Source organism: Ooceraea biroi, chromosome 3 (genome assembly GCF_003672135.1).
Source record: "Ooceraea biroi isolate clonal line C1 chromosome 3, Obir_v5.4, whole genome shotgun sequence".
Lineage (NCBI taxonomy): Eukaryota > Metazoa > Arthropoda > Insecta > Hymenoptera > Formicidae > Ooceraea > Ooceraea biroi.
The window spans coordinates 6,498,893-6,520,206 of NC_039508.1; the positions used below are offsets into that span (position 1 = coordinate 6,498,893).

Genomic DNA, 21,314 nt, shown 5'->3' on the forward strand with positions numbered 1-21,314 from the left:
TTGATGATAAAACGATGAAACGAGCTACGTTTAAAAAGGAATGTATTTATTGAAACCTTTGACAGCTACTATCGCAGATATAATTGTTCAAATTTAAAATTATCGAATAAATAATTAATTTAAATCGCGTGCACATTAAAAACACGAAAAAGATTTCAGTAAAATTATTTGAATTTATTCTAACGGGATGTTTCTCCATAGCTACGCTTAAAATCAGAGAAACATTTTTCTTAGATATTTTTCTACGTATTTTTCTACGAAGCTGTCTCGATGTGATATTATCAAAGCTAAAATATCATTTCCTATTTCTCTTGAAACTGAATCAGTTTATATCGTGGGAGAAGTTTGTCAAGCGTGGGGATCGGGTTGGACATGCGAGTTGATATCTTTTCCTGACACTTTTCGAAGGTCGTACTTTTCCTCCTACAAGTTGCTTTCCCGAAAACTTTAGCGTACCTAAGAGCCGCTTCTCAAATCAAACTTTTCTACAAGTTACCTCTAGGCTACTCCCCGGCGATTTCGTCGGCAATAATTATTGCACTCCAGGCACGTGTGAGTCTTGAAACTCTTCCGAGTACAGCGATTTCATCTACTCTGTTTGTGTATCTTCGTCCTTTTTTCTATCTAGATTTTCTTTTTAGTCAACAAAGTCAGTAGTTCTATAAATATTATCCCCGTGAAAGGAAAAGTCGTGCACATTCAGAACTGCCGCAACTTGTAATGATAATATCAACTTCGATACAAAATATTTAAGTTATTTAATAATTTTACTGTGTATATATATATATATATATCTTTTTTATAAATAGAATGTTAAAGAACCGAGATATAATTTCTTGGCAACGCCATCTTATCTAGTTTATAGATAATTTACGAAATTCAATCACACGTAACGCAATACCGGCCGGAAATCATAAGTATAGCGCAAGGGACATCCTTCTTGTAACCATAGCATCATAATAGAGGCGTCAACTACTTAGCACATCAGATTACGGTCTCATAATACTCGAACACCCGTTATCATGTTGCTAATGAGACTCTGACAAGTCGCTCGATAAGATTGAATTAGTGATAGTTGACTAACATCTATTGGGTTGGTAAATAAGTTCGTTCCGTTTTTTGTTCGGCGCAGGTTTACTTCATCACGATCTCGTATATCTCAGCGCTATCACGCTACTCGTCCACATTCGAAAGGCTAGGTTTCTAACCTAACCTTTCAGCGAGTGTACGTTTGGCTAACACCAGTGTTTTGTGTTTTCCGTTGCTCTAAAAATGGACAAAAATAACGTGCATTATCGCCATATTTTGCTATATTATTTCAAAAAGGGCAAAAGAGCTAGTGAGGCTCATAAAAAGATATGCAGTGTGTATGGGGAAGGTGCTTTAACAGAACGTGTATGCCGAAAGTGGTTTGCCAAATTCCGTTCTGGTGATTTCGAGGTTAATGATGCGCCCCGCTCCGGTCGTCCGACTGAGATTGATTCGAGTGTTGTTAGGGATATCATGGACAAAAATCCGTCGCAATTAGTGCGGGAAATTGCTACAGCACTGAATGTATCTCATACAAGCGTTGAAAATCATTTGCGCGCGCTGGGATACGTTTCTCGGCTTAATGTCTGGGTGCCGCATAAATTGACTGAGGCCAATTTGATTACTCGCATATCCATCTGCGATTCGCTGCGAAAACGCCAAGAAAACGATCCATTTTTTAAGCGGATGGTTAAGGGTGATGAGAAATGGATCGTCTACAATAACGTGCGTAAAAGATCATGGGGGCACAGTAAGGAGCGGCCGCAAACAAGCTCAAAGGCGGAATTGCATCCAAAGAAGATTATGCTCTCCGTGTGGTGGAATTATAAAGGAATTATATACTACGAACTCTTACCAGTAGGCAGAACGATTGATTCAAGCGTATACTGCTCCCAATTAATGAAATTGGACCTAGCAATACGCGAGAAACGACCAGAATTGGCAAATCGGAAAGGAGTCGTCTTCCACCACGACAACGCCCGACCCCATACATCATTAACCACTCGGAATAAATTATTACACCTTGGCTGGGATGTTTTGCCCCATCCTCCATATTCACCGGACCTGGCACCTTCTGACTATCACTTGTTCCGGTCGTTGCAAAACTCTTTACACAGAAAAACTTTCACTGACGAGGACAGTGTAAAAAGACACCTGGATAGTTTTTTCGCCGAGAAGTCTCAGACGTTTTACGAACGCGGCATAATGAAGTTGGTTCAAAGATGGCAAGAGGTCATAGATAACAATGGAGAATATATAGTTGATTAAAATTTAGTAAGTATACTAAATAAACTGTATTTTAAAATATTGTAAAAAACGGAACGAACTTATTTTCCAACCTAATATATTACATAATTTTCCTTTGATATAAAATACGCGGCTTTTATGTTTTTGATGCGTTTGTTACAACCATAAAATCTCGGAATTTAATTATCTTGTTAATATATTATTTGAGAAAAAAATTATATTTAATTAAATTTTCAATTATTATTCCGTGGCGTTTCTTTTGGCCGCACTGAATAAATTAATTAGATTGTCCGTAATTCCTGTTTGTATATTATCATATATATTATTGCGTGAATTATTACACTATGATGAATTTCCATGCAAAATTTTAGAAAATTAGGAAAATTTAACATTTACATTATGAAATTACCAACAATTTGCGGGGCATTTCACTAATAATATTAACTTATCTAATTGAATTTTACGAATAATTACATTTCATGACTCAGTTACATATGAATAAAATGTTATCTAATTGAATTTTACAAATAATTATATCTTGATATCATGATTCAATTACATATGAATAAAATGTTTTATCTAATAGTTAATTACTTAATGATTAAAAACTGTCTCAAAGAGAAGAAAATTGAACAACTTTATATTTAACACGTGTCAATCAAATATATAAACAATGCGACAATAGAACTTTATAGCTGCATATTGAAATAGCTGAAATAGATTCCTCGCATAATCCCCATGTGAATGCAGCAATGAATTTCATATATTGACTATGCTGTTAATTAATCTTGGCTCAGGTGCTGAATTCATTGTTAAATATGGATGACCGACGCAAATTACTAGTCCCTCGGTTACATTAACAATATGAAAATGTAAGATTAAATATTGTAATCGCAAACTTACAATTATTCTAACGCTCCTCAGAGATAAATGATATTATTCTTAAAGATTAAGTCAAATATTTAATATATTGATTTGCATTTTCGCCGGGCAGACTTAATTCCATCGTCGTAGATGAGTTCTTAAAATTCCTTGAAATTCCTCTTAAAATCGTGATACGACGACCCCATTGAAAGAATATTAATGTCGAGTGCAAGTGGACTAGTGGAATTCCACTAATGGCTTTGCTCCCTCATTTCTACAATAAATCGGTTAAGGTTCTCGCCGAGTAAGCCGACAGGCCCGAGGAATTCACGCAGATGGCATGTGCATAACCATACGACGGTATAGTGCCCTGAAACACGATATTTGTCTCGCCTCGTAACCTCTTGTTCCGCCTTTTCATTGAAATTGGATTTCTTGCCTTGAATGCCCCCGAGACGCGCGCACGCCGTCTAACGCATAGGACGTTTAGACAGCGGAAACGCGAAAGCGGATACGAAGATAAAGACATCACATGGATATAACTCGCAAAGTAGCGAGGGAGAAGTGCGAAGAGATAATTTACATCAGCCCTTTGAATCCTAATACAAATGATTTCGCTGAGCTTACTCTGTGCTTACAACGTTATAATTACGCGCAGTTAATTGAATTCATCCATCTCTTACGACAATATTAGTCCAGCAAATGAGCTTCCCGATTACAAAAATAATTACTATATGGGGTGACACGCGTGATGCTCACAGGCGAGCGTTTCCTCGAGTGATGCGACATTTATTCCCGCGTTTGCGATAAAAATGCAAACCTCGATGGCAAATATCAGTATCTCGCTATTTATTCAATCTTCTAATTTTATTCATTTATTTATTTAATCTGAACTTTGTCGTAGCAAATCTGTAATTTAGAAAATTAATTGCAATGTTATTTAATGCTGATACCTGCAGCGAATATGGCTCTCCCTTTCTCTCTATCTCTCTGTTTTCAAGCGACACATGTGTTAAAGAGAAATTTACTAGAAACGAATGTCAAACATATCGATACAACATTCGATAATCGATAAAATATCGTGGTAAGAACAATCCCGAGTGGAAAGAAATTTACTAATTAATGTCTGTTAATTTGATGGATAAATAAGGGTGGAGTATCTTGTTGAAAAGCTTATCACGATAAATTACCCCGCGGCAGACGTTCCAGCCCATCTAGTTGATAAGGAACACTGCTGACAAGCATCTAACTGATGCTTGAATAAATCGATTCGCTTTCGATTAATTAAACCAGGTAAATTAACCAGCCGATAATCTATCCACGATAATTCAAATAATGCACGTACAAATTCAATATTCTTTATGATTAGATATAAATAAGTTACGCTAAGTATACATATCTACATGTTTATATGTTGTTTATTGATTTAATTCAATGAAATAGTAATTTTCGCCTATCAATTTGACTTTTTCGGCCTTTTGCAAATAAAATAAGTGGTTAATATTTATTTCACGAGATTATTGACTGATAAAAAGTGCAATATAGTATTGTGCGCCATGTAGTAATACAAATTTTATTTAAAATTCTGTAAACTTTGCCTTTACTCCGAATAGCGGGTAATGCCGATCACGGACGAACTTTGCAAATTCGAGGGAGGAAAAGAGCGAGGGAAAGCGAAAAATTGTTGTTCGTGTTCGATAAATCACCTGTCTATCGATAGAGTTCGACGAAAAAGATGTCAATGTGCCGATGTTGAAAGATTCGCGCGTACTTGCGGAACAGAAATTATTTATTCTTTGCTACTACGAGGAAGTTGCGAATCTCGAAGAAGTGTTGCGCACTCCGTTCGAAATCGATCGAACCACCGGCGCGAAATACGAACAAAAAGGGCCGTACAGAAATGCAGGAAATTCACTGGTTAATCGTCCGTATTCATCCTTTCAGAAAATCTTCCGGGCAGGTCTGACTTCCCCTTTTAAAAGGTAACGGATCGAACCGGAAAGAGGGGACTCGGAAGAAGAGAATCGTTCGTGCATGCTCACCATTCATCTGCGGTGCGAATTTCATCCGTGAGAGATTGTAACATGAACTACTTTTGCTCTTGTATCGCGACTTATCCGGGTGGTATATAACCGCCAATGTTGCTTAATAAGTTCAAAATTGACGATTCATAGATCGATATTCTAAAAACACACTTTTTTACGTTCTTAAACTACTTTTCGTGACTTAAATAATAATTAAATAATAATCGGTATATCACGGTGTTCCATTATTGTCGTTGCTTCCCCGAGTTATTGACGGTTAAATAAAATATCGCAGGGATATGGCAGAACGTGGAACAAAAATATTTCATTTCCTGCTGAATCGAGCAGGAAACGGAAATGCAAACGTGTTGAATTCATCTCTTGCATTTCCTGTTATTTGTACGACGCGGTGCGTGCGCAATCCAAGTCCATGCGTTACGTATCTCGAAACATTCGCGAAATCTTTGAAGCATTTCCGCAACGAGAGATCGCACCGAGGACGTTTTGGGGTATCGCGTTTGTCACGCAAGCAGGATATCCCGGAAGATATCCGGCTTTTCCCGCGAGCTTCCTTCTTCCTTCCCCTGTCAACGGCGAGTGACGAAAGAAGAGAGTGAATAAATGGAGTAACTTCCACAACAAAGAGAACTCTCAGTAGTTCTTTCTTTCTTTCCTTGCCACCCCCCCTTCCTCCTTTTGCTATCGTAAATCTTGAAACTCTCGACGTTCTTTGTTCTTCGTACTCGCGAAACATCTTGCCAGTTTATAATTTCGTCGCTTGCCCGATCGTTCCGGGCCGCATAAAGATTTCGTTTCTCGGCGATATCTCATTTCGTCGTTGGTCGTATAACGAGAAAATCTGTGAAGGAAAACTCTCGTTAAAGTGCTACGTAAATTGCATTGGCCAACTTCATTTGCGGCTTGGATGAACATTACCCTTTGAGTAATTGCGGGATTAAAGCTTTAAACTTTTCTGAGGCATCGATTCCCTATTTAACACTTAGCGCAAAGCATTGAAATAAGCGGAATAAATGACATTATCGCGGAATCCTTGCATCGCTAGAAGCGTTGTGCCGCCAGGAAGATAAATTGGATGTTACAAATCCCATTATATCATTTAAGCTTTGTACCTGGATTTTAATGACTTCTTCCACGTGAATATCATCAGTAACATAATTATGTCAAATCGTTAACTGCGTTACTCCTATTGTATTTCCAATTGAAATATAACGTTGTAGAATGAACGTAGAGTCTTTCTGTCGACGAATAAGGCATGATATTATGCGCATTCCCTAAAATCTTAGTGAACAATCGAACGATGCTGCGCGCAATTTACAAGTACTTTTCCGCGACGCAATTTAGACGTCTACCTATCTATTTTCGATCATTTGTTTCTCTGTTTGATTGCATCGTTGCGCGAACATTCGCAATCCCCGGTGAAAAGTGAGGTCGGCCACCCCAACTAATTTTACATGCTATAGGAAATCAGACTACTACGTGGTAACGCAATAAAAGATTCGAGAGAGTAAAGGTATATATATATATATATATATGTCCAGGGAAAGGGAAGAGACAGATAGTAATAGATAAAAAAGAACGAGAAAGAGAGATGGAGAAAGAGAAAGACAAATAAACGGGAAAAAGACAGCGCGAGGCAAGCAAGGGGCGAGCGTAGGGGTAGCTACGACTTGGTGGCGCCACACAGATATCAGTATCTTAAGAGTTTACTTCCCAGACCTCGCAGACTTTATCCTGCGTTATTCTCACTATGTGATACAGCCAATGTGATATCCTCGATGCAACTTAGCAACGTGCTACGTTACATATTAGTTTGCATATTTCATTTACAATTAGGAAAGTTAGGCGATTAATGACGGTTGCTTGAATTTGAGTACACGAAGAACTTTTTAATACCCTTTCTTTAATTTAGTTAGCGACTTACTGCTATTAGAACAATTCATTAATATTGAAAGATCGATCGCGCGCTTGTGCGGAACTACGCTACACTGACTTATACTGTATTAACGCGAATATCATCTTTTTTTAAGGAATTCTCCTCTCTTCTTTTAAGAATTTTCTCTCTAGAGATGAAAACGTTTTTATCAAATTTATTACAATTTAAAATTGAAATGAACATTATAAATATCAACTTTAGTTCAGTAAAATGGGATTAAAAATATGTAATAATGTAATAATATATAAATATATAGTAACAGAATAAGTATAAAAACTGTTTTAATTAATTATATCTGAAAAATAATCTAGAGGTTACTGGTTAACATTTAAGATTATGAAGAGAATTATGAAGAGAACAGTTAAGATTATGATAAAATTATCAAAAAATTACAACATATTGCAATAATTTTTCATTTTTATTTTCTATTTCATGTATCAAATTTCGCTATAACCTAAATTACATTCAACGTGTTTTTCTTTTGTTAAAACTTTACTGACAAGTTATATTTATACTATTATCTTTACATTTATTGAAGAAAACAATCTTTCATATTAGAAATTCTTATATATTTTTTATCGCACGAAACATTAAAATATAAGAAAATTACGATTTATACTATTATTTTGTTTACAATTTGAGTAATCCGTGATTCAATTAAACTACGCTAAGTTTGGATGTAAGTTACTGGACCATGTAGAAGTCTGAGAAAGTATCTTTTCCACTGGAGTGCGCAGCGGAAAATCGGAAAAATCATGAAAATCGCTTAGCAGGTCGTGAGAGTCGTTGCAATGTGTCGTCCAGACCGGGGTGCCGAAAATAACTGTCGGACGGCGAAAGGGTGCCGTAAACAGAGGAATGCTCTTAATAATTCCGCGACAGTTCGCCGAACGGAGATTCCCCCAGTTCTCGTCGTGTATTTTCCCTGGGAGGATTTTCCCCACGTCTCGATCACCTCTAAATTCCTTCCTCCAGCCCGCCTGGACCCCATCGGACGTCGCCAACCCCTCGTCTATCCCCGAGTTTCTTAAACTCTAAGATTGAAACGCTCGATTCGAATCCGCGACTACCGGCTACAAACTTCCGAGACACTCATAACTCGTATTTGCTCTCAGCCTGACTCATTCATTTTCCTTGCACCTCTTCGGTCATCTTCCTGTTCGGCGTCGTTCGTTTACCGCGTGTCCAGACACGCGACTGAGCACGTTACTTTAGCGACTACAGTTACGTCGTATTTTGCCAGTGTTGAGTTTAAGAGTGAATGATGAATGCCGCGTTTTGATGTAAAAGGAACGCCAATTAAACAAACTCCTTCAGCGGGATTTAATTAGTACCGTGAACTTTCGCTATTGAACGCGATCTCTCAGAGTTTGTTGGTCTCATTCACATTCAACTTGCGAAACGAGGCACACAGATATAATAATTTTTTCTCTTATTTATAAAATTTTTATAACTTCTAAAATAATTTTTTTTAACACGTTTAATCATGTTGAAGCTAGTTCGAGCATTTCCGTGAATATCGATAATCCACCGATGCGCTCTGCAGCCACGATAATGACGGTTCATTTTAGCGCTGATTCGCGAGTCGGTACTGCGGAAAAATTAATATCTGGAAAAGTCAGTAATGTCGTAATGTCAGTAAGTTCGTACTCGAAGATGCCGTAATCAAGTAAGTTCTCGTTCGTATTTTTTTGGAATGAGCTTCGCGCGCCTCCAAGACGCCTAAATTCAATCGCAAGGTGATTGCGTGCTTTTCGGATGTTCGTTGGTAGTCATCGAAGTTCCTCTTTGACACTAAAAAATTCGAAGGGATGCCGCTTTCGCACGTTTGTTATTCGATAAGTAACGAATAGTTCATATCTATGAGTCTGATCCCCATTGTCGATGTCCCCCCGAGCGTCTCGAGCGATTTATTTTCAAAGTATCCATAATATGTACAACTATCAGAAATCTTTATATTTCCATCGTATATTTTATGTAATGCTCTACTTATATACTTCTCACTGTTCCGAGATAAGAAAAATGGACTGTCGAACACGAACGAAATACTGCCGACGATGTCAGGCATTTCCGTAAACAGGTGCAGGAATCGATAAGATATGCTAAATTTGTTGCCTAGTTCGATTTTCTCTAAACTGGTATAATATTTGTGAACAATAAACAGCTCGACAGCACTCGGCGTTATATTTTAACGGTAATTTCTCAGAGTATGATTTTATCTATTATAGTTTACATTAAACAATCCGTTTACTTTAAACCAAAAAAAATACGTTCAAACGTATAATAAAATAAGTTAAGTAAATTAATGTTCTATTGAATACATTCGTTCAAATAAATACATTTATTCATTGATCGCGAATGACAATGACATCAATTGAAATTCACCAAGCATAGTCCGAGAAGAAATACAATGCTGATGGAAAGAAATAATGCAATATTGATGATATAAATTACAAGAAGAAATACAGTAAGAAAAGTATTCCGCGTATATAAGCGGATTGCACGATCGCTTGCGAGTGCATCCTCAAAGAATTCGGAAATTGCATGCATTCTCAGTCTTCTTAAAGGCACCCGCCGAACCACGAAATATTTGCCGATGCGCCAGGGAATAGCGCAGAGGAAACCTGCCGAAAGCCGTTTTTCAAGACATAATCGGGTCAGGAATAAATCGAGTCAATAGTGTATGCATATCTAGAACGTTTCTGGAATAGGAAAATAGTAGCAAAACTGGCACGAAAACCGGTAAATGTTTTCTATATGATTCAACTTTCGTATATTTTTGTTCCATATTTTCTAATCATTTCCGCTAATTCCTTTTGCAATTATGTGAAAGATCGAGAAGAGTATAAAGTCGCACTTTCTTTCGTGTAACAAAAGAAGAAACTTTGCGCACTATAAGAATACTAACCATTTAGTTCGGAAAATATTTTTCTTTTTAATCCTTCGAGGAAAGAGTGTGTAGGAGCCATAAATTTTTATACTTGCATATAACCACAAACTTCAGCTGTGGTTCTTCCAGGTCGCGATTCGTAAACACATGGATTTTTCTTGACACAGTGAATTCGGCGAACTCTGAAGTAATATCCGCACTGCAACGAGAACGTCACGACCGAAAAGTCAATGATAAAATATTTGAACATTTACTATTGCAAACGGTCTAACAGTGATGAGAGTGATATCAAATGTAACTTTACGTCGGTTAAATATGCATGTCGGTTAAATACAAATAAAATGTGTACTTTAATGTGTATCTCGGGAGATTCATTATCTTTTTGATTTAGCGAGCAGAAATGGATCGGATCCGATTTCTCTGTGTGTTCTTAAATCCCGATTATCCTGACATGAATGGGATGGTTAAGATGCTTCATCAGATACCGCTGACCTCCCGTCAATCATAACGGTGTGGTGATGGTTTGACTGATGGATTAGGGCCATTAGTATGGTGGATCATAGGTGAGCTTCCATAAAAGACGTCTAAATTGCCAAAAACTTACATCGGACCATCACTCATCTTACTATCATCGCAAATTATTATGTGAAAATACACATTTTAATTACAATATTCACTTAACGTCAACGCAAGTATTAAGACAATGATATTAATATAGATTATTCTCTTCAATCTTTCTTTTGTATTTTGCAATTGCTATTATTGCATTAAAACCCTTCTTTTTAGAAAGTGTTCTATTTTATATATTTCACATGTAATCTCTATCGTTATCAAGATATTTATAGTGTATAACGAAGTCGCGATTCTATCGTGACTAGAGCCTTTGAAAACGACTTTGAATCCCGTCTGAAATACAACTTATCGGCTTATCCCGATCGACCGTATTTTCTAGGTTGTCTGAACGTCGTCCTTGTAAGTAAAAACGCTGCTCCATGCGCTCCAAGCAGAGAAAAAAAAGATTTAATTTTTTAGAAAAAATTCAAGATTTATTTTTTGAGATTGCTTTTAGAAAAGACAAAGGCTAATATGATGGAAATAAAAATGGAAACACAAATTACGAAAGATCGTTTTAATGCTTCATGAATTGTGCATTATTATAGGTATACATAACATAGCATTAACGTTATTGCGCATCTGTATATGACATCGTGTAATGGCGGTGTAATAGCACGGGGGACAAGAGCTAAACATCACGCATGAAGTGGATCTTATTAAAATGTTTATAGCACGCTGTATATGCTAGGACGCATTTAGGGGAGTTGGTTGGACGATGAAGCTTCGTTTCACCCATTCGTCTGCTGTAGCAAACTGGAGGGGGCAGTGATGGAGTACCATCGGGGGTGTAATGAGAGCTATACATGAGGGTCATAATGCGATTACACTCGGGGGCTTCAGGCAACTACCCCTGAGCCCGTTAGATTTCCAGTTAGCGCTCCGCACTAAGTATCTCGTATGAGTAGCCACTGAAGGAATCACCAGTGTCAAGAAAACGATATTTATCAGTTTCTTAATATCGCTCTGCTTAAGCGAGCGACATACTTTTGTTGCTGCACAAAGTTGCCGCACATTTGTCGAGAGACAAATAGACTTGAATGAGTTAAGATTTTCTTCGAGACTTATAGCAAAGTCTGCTCACTCATAGATCGAGAATAATCGAGAGTTGAAAATAAAGCAAGTTGCTGAAAACAGACAATTTTCTTAATGGCGTTTTTTAAGTTTTTAAGTTTTTAAGTTCTTCCCCTCTCTTTGCGTCTTGCACGTTGTATAAAAGCCATTTCTACTTGCAGGATAGTATTTTGTCTTCCAATCAAGAGGAAATTGTTGATCTGCGTTACTTGCATTTCCTTTAGATAGTAATACTATCGAATTTAAAACAATTAAATAAGAAAAACAATGAAGTAAATCGTGTATTAAGTATCAAATTAAATATTAAATTAAATTAAAAAGTACAAATTAAATATTAAATGCGTTTTTAGAATTTTTGTGTTAAAATAAAATAGATGCTATAAAATATTAAGAATCTACATATCCATGCATCATGAAGTTTTTCCATCTCTTTGCCTGGAGAGAAATAGTTTTGACAGTTCGGTGAAGACGAGGTCAGGACTGTCACGTCTGTTACGTCAGCGAGTTTCTGCCCTCTGAGATGCATTCCGATAATGTTGAACACCGGAATAAAAGTGACACAAGTTTTATGTCTCTCCGAAGGACGCATGATGTACAGTTCAAGAGGACGCGACATAAACGCGACGACGTATGGCAACCTCGTACTGTACCGCAAGTCGCACGTAGATTCCAACCGATTCGTCCAAGAGAGTAGTGGGACACACTAAATATTTTCCGGGATATATCGTTCTTTTGGTAAACGCTCTTGGAACTGTTCCAATCGTGAAATTCGAATGTCGACTGATGAATGGTAATTCTCTCGAGTTGCGTTATCATTATGAATGATAGTGCATCATTGGTATTTTTTTCTTTTTCCCTTTTCTTTTCTTCTTTTTATTGCTTAAATCTAACGGCTTTTTATTAAATTTTCTGGTGCCTGCGTTTAAAATATATTTTACAATTGTAATAATAATTTTTTAAATATACATATATACATATAAAAAATTGTTATTACAACCGTAAAATATTAATCACGTATTAATCGCAAAATGTGTTTTATCTTATATGCAATTGTAGCTAGTAAGACGACTGCACTTTGAGCAGCGTTTAATGACAATATCAGCTGTTTGGCTTTCGTAGAGGCTGAAACCACCGGGATATACTGATAATCTCAGATAAACATTCACCGTTTCCACTAAGATGAGTCCATTAGCATGAAATTATTTCCACTGTTATTTGAGATAACTGCCAACGCAAATCGAGAACATCGTCGAAAACATTTATGCATCATTGAAATCACATCAGTTTATGAAAGAAAAAATCAATGTAACATGAATAACCTGTATTCATCACTTTCGACGAAACAATATCCTTTCTATCTACAATATAGCAATGGTACTTTGTATAGATAAATTCTAGACACATAGTGGCAGGTTCGACATCTTGTTCGAACTTCGAAGTGACTTCTGCTGCCACATATAACTTTGTGCAATTCACCTGAATGGAGAATATACGCCAAACATGCACATTTCAGACTTACGCGACACATGAAGATGAGTCATGATATCTATCTTCTATCCATGTGTTATATTGTTGTCAAAAATATTCATATATAAAATTTTCGTAAATTTTTTATCTTTTGGAAACTTAATAAAGTACTATAATCGCGTAATCGCTTATGAATCCAAGTTAATCCAAAGGACATTTGCAAGATATGACAAAGTATGTATTTTAAATACATTACATGATTTCGTCTGTGTGAAATATATGAATGATGTAAATTTGTATGAAAAATTATACAAGATTTTAAAAAATAATTTTTCCTTCTTGAAACACTTAAATGTAAATTTAGTTACAAGTAATTCAATTATTTTCTCAATTCTCATTGTTTGTTTTCCCTCAATACGCTGGTATCGGTTCGAGAACTTTATTATCGAACCGGATTACTTCGTACACATTGCGCACCGATGAAGTTTGTGCGCGAGACTAGCCACATTAATCCGATATCCAAGCGCATATTGCATTATTCAAGACTACATTCGTCCCGCTAGTTCAAAGACGCGTCTGCCGTTAGTTTGCTAGTGCAATGCCTCCAACAATAATTTTCACCGATTGAGTTGCGGATCTAGAACTGCAGAATTATTCATCGAGTGATCGTTTCACGAATTGTCTACCGGAGAAAGGACATATCCGTAACACTTAATCAATATTATCTCTGATTATATTTTTAAATAACTGCATAATGATTATATTTAAAGAAGATATTTAAAGAAACTTATTTACATGCAGATGTCTTTGTCTTTCTATATGAAATAAGTTGATTAAAAAATATTAAGAGAAGATATCAAGAAGTATGCTCATAATGTTATTAAATCAGTAATCGATCAAAGCGTCACGAGACTTGCAACATAGAAGAAAGATAAGATACAAGTGCGCCAGAGAAGAAATTTATTAACTTTCATGAAAGTTTGATCTTTGCACTAGGCAGCAGCTCGATATTCTTCTCATATGTATGATCAATATTCTTTCTTCACCTTTGCCTGGAAAAAGATATTGGAAATGCTAATTTACGGAGAAAATTAACATATTAATAACAATATCAATAATGAAATCAATCAATTTATAATAATGTCAAAATAATGAATGTGTAGTGTATGTATGTGTATATACATATATACGTATTATTCGCTAACTAAGAGAAACGCACAGAGTGATAATAAATGTATATATGTTCAATAATTGATACGTATATATTATTTCGATATCCAATAAGCAAAAAGTGTTCGTTATAAGCTAAAATGATAGATATAGCTTGAAGGATTTTGTTGAAAGAATTTGTTATGCTTCGAGCCGTTCTTTAAAAAAGACCCTCTAATGGTGCCTGGTACACATAATTATTTTTCACGACGCCGAAGAACACGAAATCAATTACATCGCTCCTCGGGGTGGACTGGCGCTTTATGCGGCGTGAAAGGAGGAAGGTGGTCTCTCCATAAATGAATTACGGCAACCGCGATTGTCACCACGAGAACCTCATGGGAACGCCGATTGTCAGCCATTAATTCAAATACCTCGCTCTCTGCCCCTGCATTAAATCGTCAGCCGACTTTCTCTTCAATTCACGACTGAATTAACTCGTTGGCAGTACCTTCCGCTTCTTTTCCTTTCCGCTAAATTCTTTCTCTACTAAGCCGATAAAGGTCTCGAAAGTCCCATTTCGTTCGAAATTGACAGAAGTCTGCGATTTTATTTATTAACTCGCGGAGATTGCACGCGTTTTTTAAATCAGCAGAAAGATTTGACGCGGATTGATAGACATTATGGGAGATTATTACCGGTCTTTCATTACATATTCAGAATTTTGTTATATCCTTCTGAGAAAAATCAAAGTCATATCTTGATATTTCCGTGTCCTTCCCTTCGTATGAATTTATAAGAAAGAGTTTCGTATAATATTTTCGATGTAGGGACCAACCGATGTAGATGGTATCGTCTGAATCTCAATGTTCCAATGTTCAGATTCAATTTATTTGGGTCCAGCACAAAGTATTTTCGCAGGCAGTTTCTTTTAGGTGCGACCTCGCCTATACTAGAGAAACAACAGATTGGAACTTACAAAACCCTGATTCCGTATTCATGGGAAGCATGAGGATTCCCTCAATCTCGACGCGGGATGTGGCTTCGGAGCAACACTCGCTGGAAGACCTTGAGCTCGTTCAACGAGCAGAGGAGAGACCGCCGATAGAATTCAGTAGACACACCGGTCGCGGTTATTGGAATGCTATCAGGATTGTCTTGCAAATGCTTCGACGTTATTATTCCAGTATTATTCCCGAAACATCTCTCGACATTTAGATTGTGTTACGAGCTTTCTCCAATCACTATAAAAAGATACGCAATATAACTCACGGGAGATAAGGAATTGCAAATGTGCCGTTGAATGTGCCAGCCTCCTGAGTAGATAGTAGTCGTTTAAGTCCTCTTTGTTATCTAACAGCTCTGATCATGAACCAAGTTTCTTGTTAGATTCATATAACTGTAATCTTCGCATACTGGTCTAATGATCAGAACTGAGCGCAAATTATAAAGGTATTAGTAACACTCAAACTAAAACTATATTACATACAAATTAGATTTCTTCGAAATACGACATACATTTATGAAACACTACTCAGTATATATATTTTTAGCGCTGAGTATAAAATCAGAAGTTTGAAAGTTATATCTTAAAAAAAGATAACGGCTTTTAATAATTTTAACTTTTTCGTAAATTATTTCGAGCGTATCTAACGCTGTTCTTATTTTTATTAACATCTTAACGTCGATCTGTGACACGCACAATGGCGTTATCGTTATTCTTCATCCACAATGGAAATCTTGCAAATTATTGTTTATAGCTGAGTCAGAATGTAATAACGTAATGAATACAAACGTTACCGCAAGTGAAGAAATTTTGCGCGAAACTTGTTACGATTAACATCTATCTCAATTTACATAAATGTTTGATAAGCTGATCGGTATGTTCTCAGTCTTTGCGTATACCCCGATCGATCGCAACAGAAATTGCATTAACGGAACAACGCCTCTCAAAATGTGGTTCTGCGGACTACCGCAAGCGCATGTGGAAACTTCACCGCGAGTGAATCGCCGACACGACCACCAACACCATAATTCGGACGGATAACTATGTACATCTGGGCTATGGCTCTTTTGCATGCCGTGTACATGAAGCACGTGTTACGTTCTACATATTTCTAAACTCCATTGCGTTGTATCCATTGCGCTGGCAGTGCAAGCCGCAAGCTACATTAAATTGCATTATCGCAAATGTCCATTAACTTGTTTGTTTCATTACCTGGGCATGGGTAATTAGCATTTAAACCTTTAGCTTTCTCTTATTTGCCCACTTATTTACTACCGTGTAAAAAGAGATAAAAAATTTAAAGAACCATATTATTTATCGGATTATTTCATTCGGAACGAATATTATTATCATAAATACAGTCCAATGAGAATATATTAACTATATTATATTTTATATTAATACATTAAAATATTTTATTGACATCTTTTGTATCTATCACTTTGCGGTAGAAATATCTATAAACTATTATGAATAGATATTTCTTCTTCGTTTTTTTTTATGAGATAGCTGGATTCAACTTACATTTTATCTAGTTAGAATTTAGGTATGAGATTAAATGTGAAACGAGATGAAAAAGGCTGTCCGAATTTCTCAGAAGAGGAATTTCAAATTCGCCTGTCAACGATATTATCGATCGGTCAGCACAAAAACAAATCGTACGTAAGGTTAATGGCGCAACATTGTTAAACTCACTCGCACCCGATTTTCTCGTGTGCGTGACGGAGTGGCTGCTGCCGCAAACGCACTTTGACTCGAAACTATGTACGTGGCATACTAACGAGGCCAATTTCGTGTGGCACGTAATACTGGCAACTGTATGGTCCTCGCGAGCGCATCAGTATGTAAGAGCCCTGCCACGTTCTTCCGCAATCGAGGGAGGGTTTCCGCTAATGAGAGACATTAGTTTAATAACTCGTTAGTGGGAATTAGAGAAGCTGCCTCGAGTGTGTCCCACGGTAAATTCCTATCTATCAACGCCAACGGAGTTTTAATCGGCTTTTACACCGGCATAAGTAATTAATGAACACGTGATGACGTTATTATTAGACGCCGTTCCATAGACTCGAGTGTTCCGTCGTTTTTTCCTATGTCGAAAACGATTTTCGGTATAAAATTGTCCACAAAATTATACAAAATTAACTTAACAATTCTCGCCCGAAAAATACCGGAAAATGAATCTAGCTTGTGACGATAACTGATCTGTAAAATAAATAACATTTTACAGAAATGGAAGGAGGTATAAGCAATTCTTTGCCAAATTAAGGTAATGCAATTCTGATATCTTTTAATCATGTGAGCGTTACGTGTTTTGTTATCTTTTATATCTTTGGACAGAAATGAAATAGATAAATAACGTTCGAAATTTTTGCTTTATTCAAACAGATGTTAGATTTATATGTAGATGATAATGTTAACACACTAATAGCAGCGAAACATTCGTTACATCCGCCGTCGTGCTGTTCACAGCTTGTTGATGGCTTTATTCGAAATCGCATAATTATTGCGAAGTTCCACAATGTTTCTTGCTTTACTCATCAACCTCCGGTTGCAGTAACCTCCCGATTTGCCGAACTTTCCGGAAGAGTTCTCGCAGCTCGTATAATCCGTCGGTCAAATGGAAAAGTTTCGTGAAAAAAGTTTTACTCCGCCTTTCGTGGACTACGTCCTGATCTGCGCTCATCTTCTTATCTCTTCACCCTCCTTTCACTGTCCCCCCGGCTTGCTTTATCTCCCCGTTATCTATAGCGAATCGTTTCTCGATCTGACTTTTTCCTCGAAGTTTTTGCATTCCTGTTTCAAAAGAGAGTGACGGCCAGGAAGAGTGATTTTTAAAATGCCTGAAAAGACCGTGGCATCGCGCGTTTTTCGTGCCCTTTTTGTCAACCTTCTCTTCATCAGCTACTGCATTATTCCGTTTCTCCTATCGCCCGTCGTCCGTGCCTTAGTCTTATCTGGATGGCGAGGTCGTTTCGCTCGATGAAATTCGAGTCTCGTTCAAGGAGGAAACCTGGTGAGAGAACTGTCTCTCTTTCCTCCCGGAAATGGAAGTACAAAGAACGCAGAGCAATCGAAATTTAAGCTCGCAATGCTGATGAAGCCCAAATTAAGGCTGAAAACGCTTCATCTGCGGTCAAACAATCTTTGTACGGAATATAAAAATGCTACTCTCTATACTATGTTAAATCCTGATTTGTTCTTAGTCATATATTTAGACTATTATTAGAGATATTTTGCACTACCAACGTTTTTACGCTATCTCAATAATGCGTATCGAAAAATGTTTTATATTTAAAGTATCAGAGCAATATCGTTATTCGCACTCTATTATTCCTTTATGTTATCATTAAAACTTATGTTATTATATTATTAGTTTTAACACCTTTATATAAAACGTGAAATTCATCTCCTTATATTACGATATTCCAAGGGAAAATCTAGCGTATCATGGGAGTAATACTATCCAAAGGAGAGTAGTCGCGTGAGGGAACAGACAAGAAGAGAGATTGAATTTATCGTGTTATGGGACAAAATAGCAAAGTTTTATCCATGACCAACTGATAAAAGTAGTCGAGTGAACCCCAAGCGAACGTCGCAGCGGAGCAGTTTATCGACCAACGTAGAACAAAAAGAACTGCAAGTTGAATATCATACCCAAACAAGCTCATATAAAGTCTATGACTAATATCTTCTTTTTATTGCTTTTATCGAATCAGATAAAAAGAACAACCAATCTAATTACCAATAAAAATAATAGACATTTTATTTAATATTCATATAAAAATACAGCACTAAGAATATATTTTTGTAACGAAATTATTTAATAATTTATCTACATATATTTTTAATGCAGTATCTATATGAAAGAAATATCAGAGAATATTTTTGATACATTCTTGATTTTTTAATCAAATTTCACCGATGTTAAATCTTCTTGTTTACGACCCTACATTATCTTCTATACAAAAACAAATTCTCCATGGTAATACAAAATTGAGGAAGCTTCCAATGCTTTCTAAGGATATCACGACGTTTTTCATGCACGCTTTTATGGCCCAAGATACGAGTGTGAACGAACGAGCATAAACACATAATTTAACCGCGTTTTTTTATTCCACGTTAAAAGCAATAGCTCATATAATACCGAACAAATCGTGTTATACAGGTATTATACAGAAAACATTATTCTTTCTCTGTCTTTTTCTTTGCATGACATCACATCGCATCACGTTTAAAAACGCTCATTCGCTCTTTCACATACGCGGCAAGATTTTAAAGTGAATTTAAACCAGCGACCCGACCGCTTTTTATTAGCCGCAATTCACCGGAAATAAAGACGATGAATTTCTGAATATCCCGGTTTTTCCGCCCATGTTATGCATTTATAGCGTTAATGCTTTATAGTGTTCCAGTTGTCTTTCTACGGAGGCATAATCGCATCAACTTTGGACCAACACTCGTTAACCAACCGACGATAGAAGCAGATTCGCTGCTTACGTTAGTTTTTTCTTGGAGAAAAACTAAAATATAATCCAGCTAAAATTCTACTTGTGTTTTGCAATCTCATAAATTTAGTGTTATATAATTAACTGTAATAATTTAAAATTTAATTTATTTTAATATAGATAGCGCGAATAAATGTTTTTATTCGCGCTTTAAATATTCAAATAACTTTAACATGATTGTTGTTACGCTTTATCCAATGATTAACCGCCGGAATTTATAGTTAAGTAATTAAACGACAAAGTGCTTTTCCTTGATACGCAGTAAAGACGAGAGTTATATGACTAAACTTTAGTACGGAAGCCTAATATTCGTGCGCGTTACGTGAAATTGTGTCTTTAGAAACGTGCGTCGCAGCTACGGCATGGGCAAGTGTCTTGCACCGAAGTTTCTCCAGTTGCTCATCTTTATGCGGTTCTTCCTTTAATCTCACGCACGCAATTGCTCGCGTGTAATCACAAGGCATTATAACGAACAGCCTTCATGCAACGTTCCTCGTTAGTATCACTGTCCTGCCGTTGTTGAAATATCATATTGAAACCCTATGAGAATCAGAGTACGAAAGGATCGCAAAAAAAGTCAATATCAAGCAGCGGTTAATATCATGAAGTGATATTAATTTTTACAAAAATCATACACGTATTTTATTATTATAAATCACACACGGCAGACAGACACATAAGAAGATATTTTTTATAAATTTCTTTCTAATATGGGGAAGAATAATAATGTGCATTATTCATTTTACACATCGTAAAGCGATCGCAATCAATTATATAAAATAATGAACAGTGAAAATTATTATTAATTAAGTATAAATAAAAAATGAATGTTGTGCAATGGTAGAATGTATTACATTGTAGTTTTCTACTCGCCACTAAACGCACGATTTGTATGTTTGTCTCTCGTGATGAAAACCATGCTAGAAAATTGCAGCTCTCGAAGTCTCTAGAGGCCTTCAGCTTGTGTGAATGGTCGCACTGTATCACTCGTATTGAACACGGAACGGTTGAGTTACGTTGCACTTAGGAAAATGTATTCCGTTTCCCAACGTAGTACCATTTACAAGGAATTAGGATATATTAACCTAAATCTCCCATAATATCATCAAAGATCTCACAAGATAGACTAAGATTAATGCGCGGTTTGCCCGGGGATACATTCAAATATCGGATAGAACTTGCCACAAATCGTATTAGCGAACGATACATCGAATATGCATATAGTTTGTTTTTATTTAATAATAAACATAGTCTCATTTATTAGTTTAATAAACGTTATATTATTATTATTTTTTCTCGAAGTACTGAAATAATTAAAATTAATATCCAAGCAGCTTATGATATGCTTGCAAGTACATGATATGTACTTAATGTATACGTAATGTAATAATGCATTTGTATGTTTATGCATTCAGTTAATATTGTTTGCTGTTTTATTGTAACAGTAAAAAAGCTTCAATCACGGTAACGCGGTACGTTTCGCTGAGCATTA

General features: G+C 36.4%; 1 protein-coding gene across 4 annotated transcripts in view; it reads left to right on the top strand.

The window, feature by feature from the left end:
* Positions 1–21,314, top strand: part of LOC105275426 (glutamate receptor ionotropic, kainate 2) — a 127,215-nt gene that overhangs the window by 6,757 nt on the left and 99,144 nt on the right. The gene's annotated exons all lie outside the window — the stretch shown is intronic.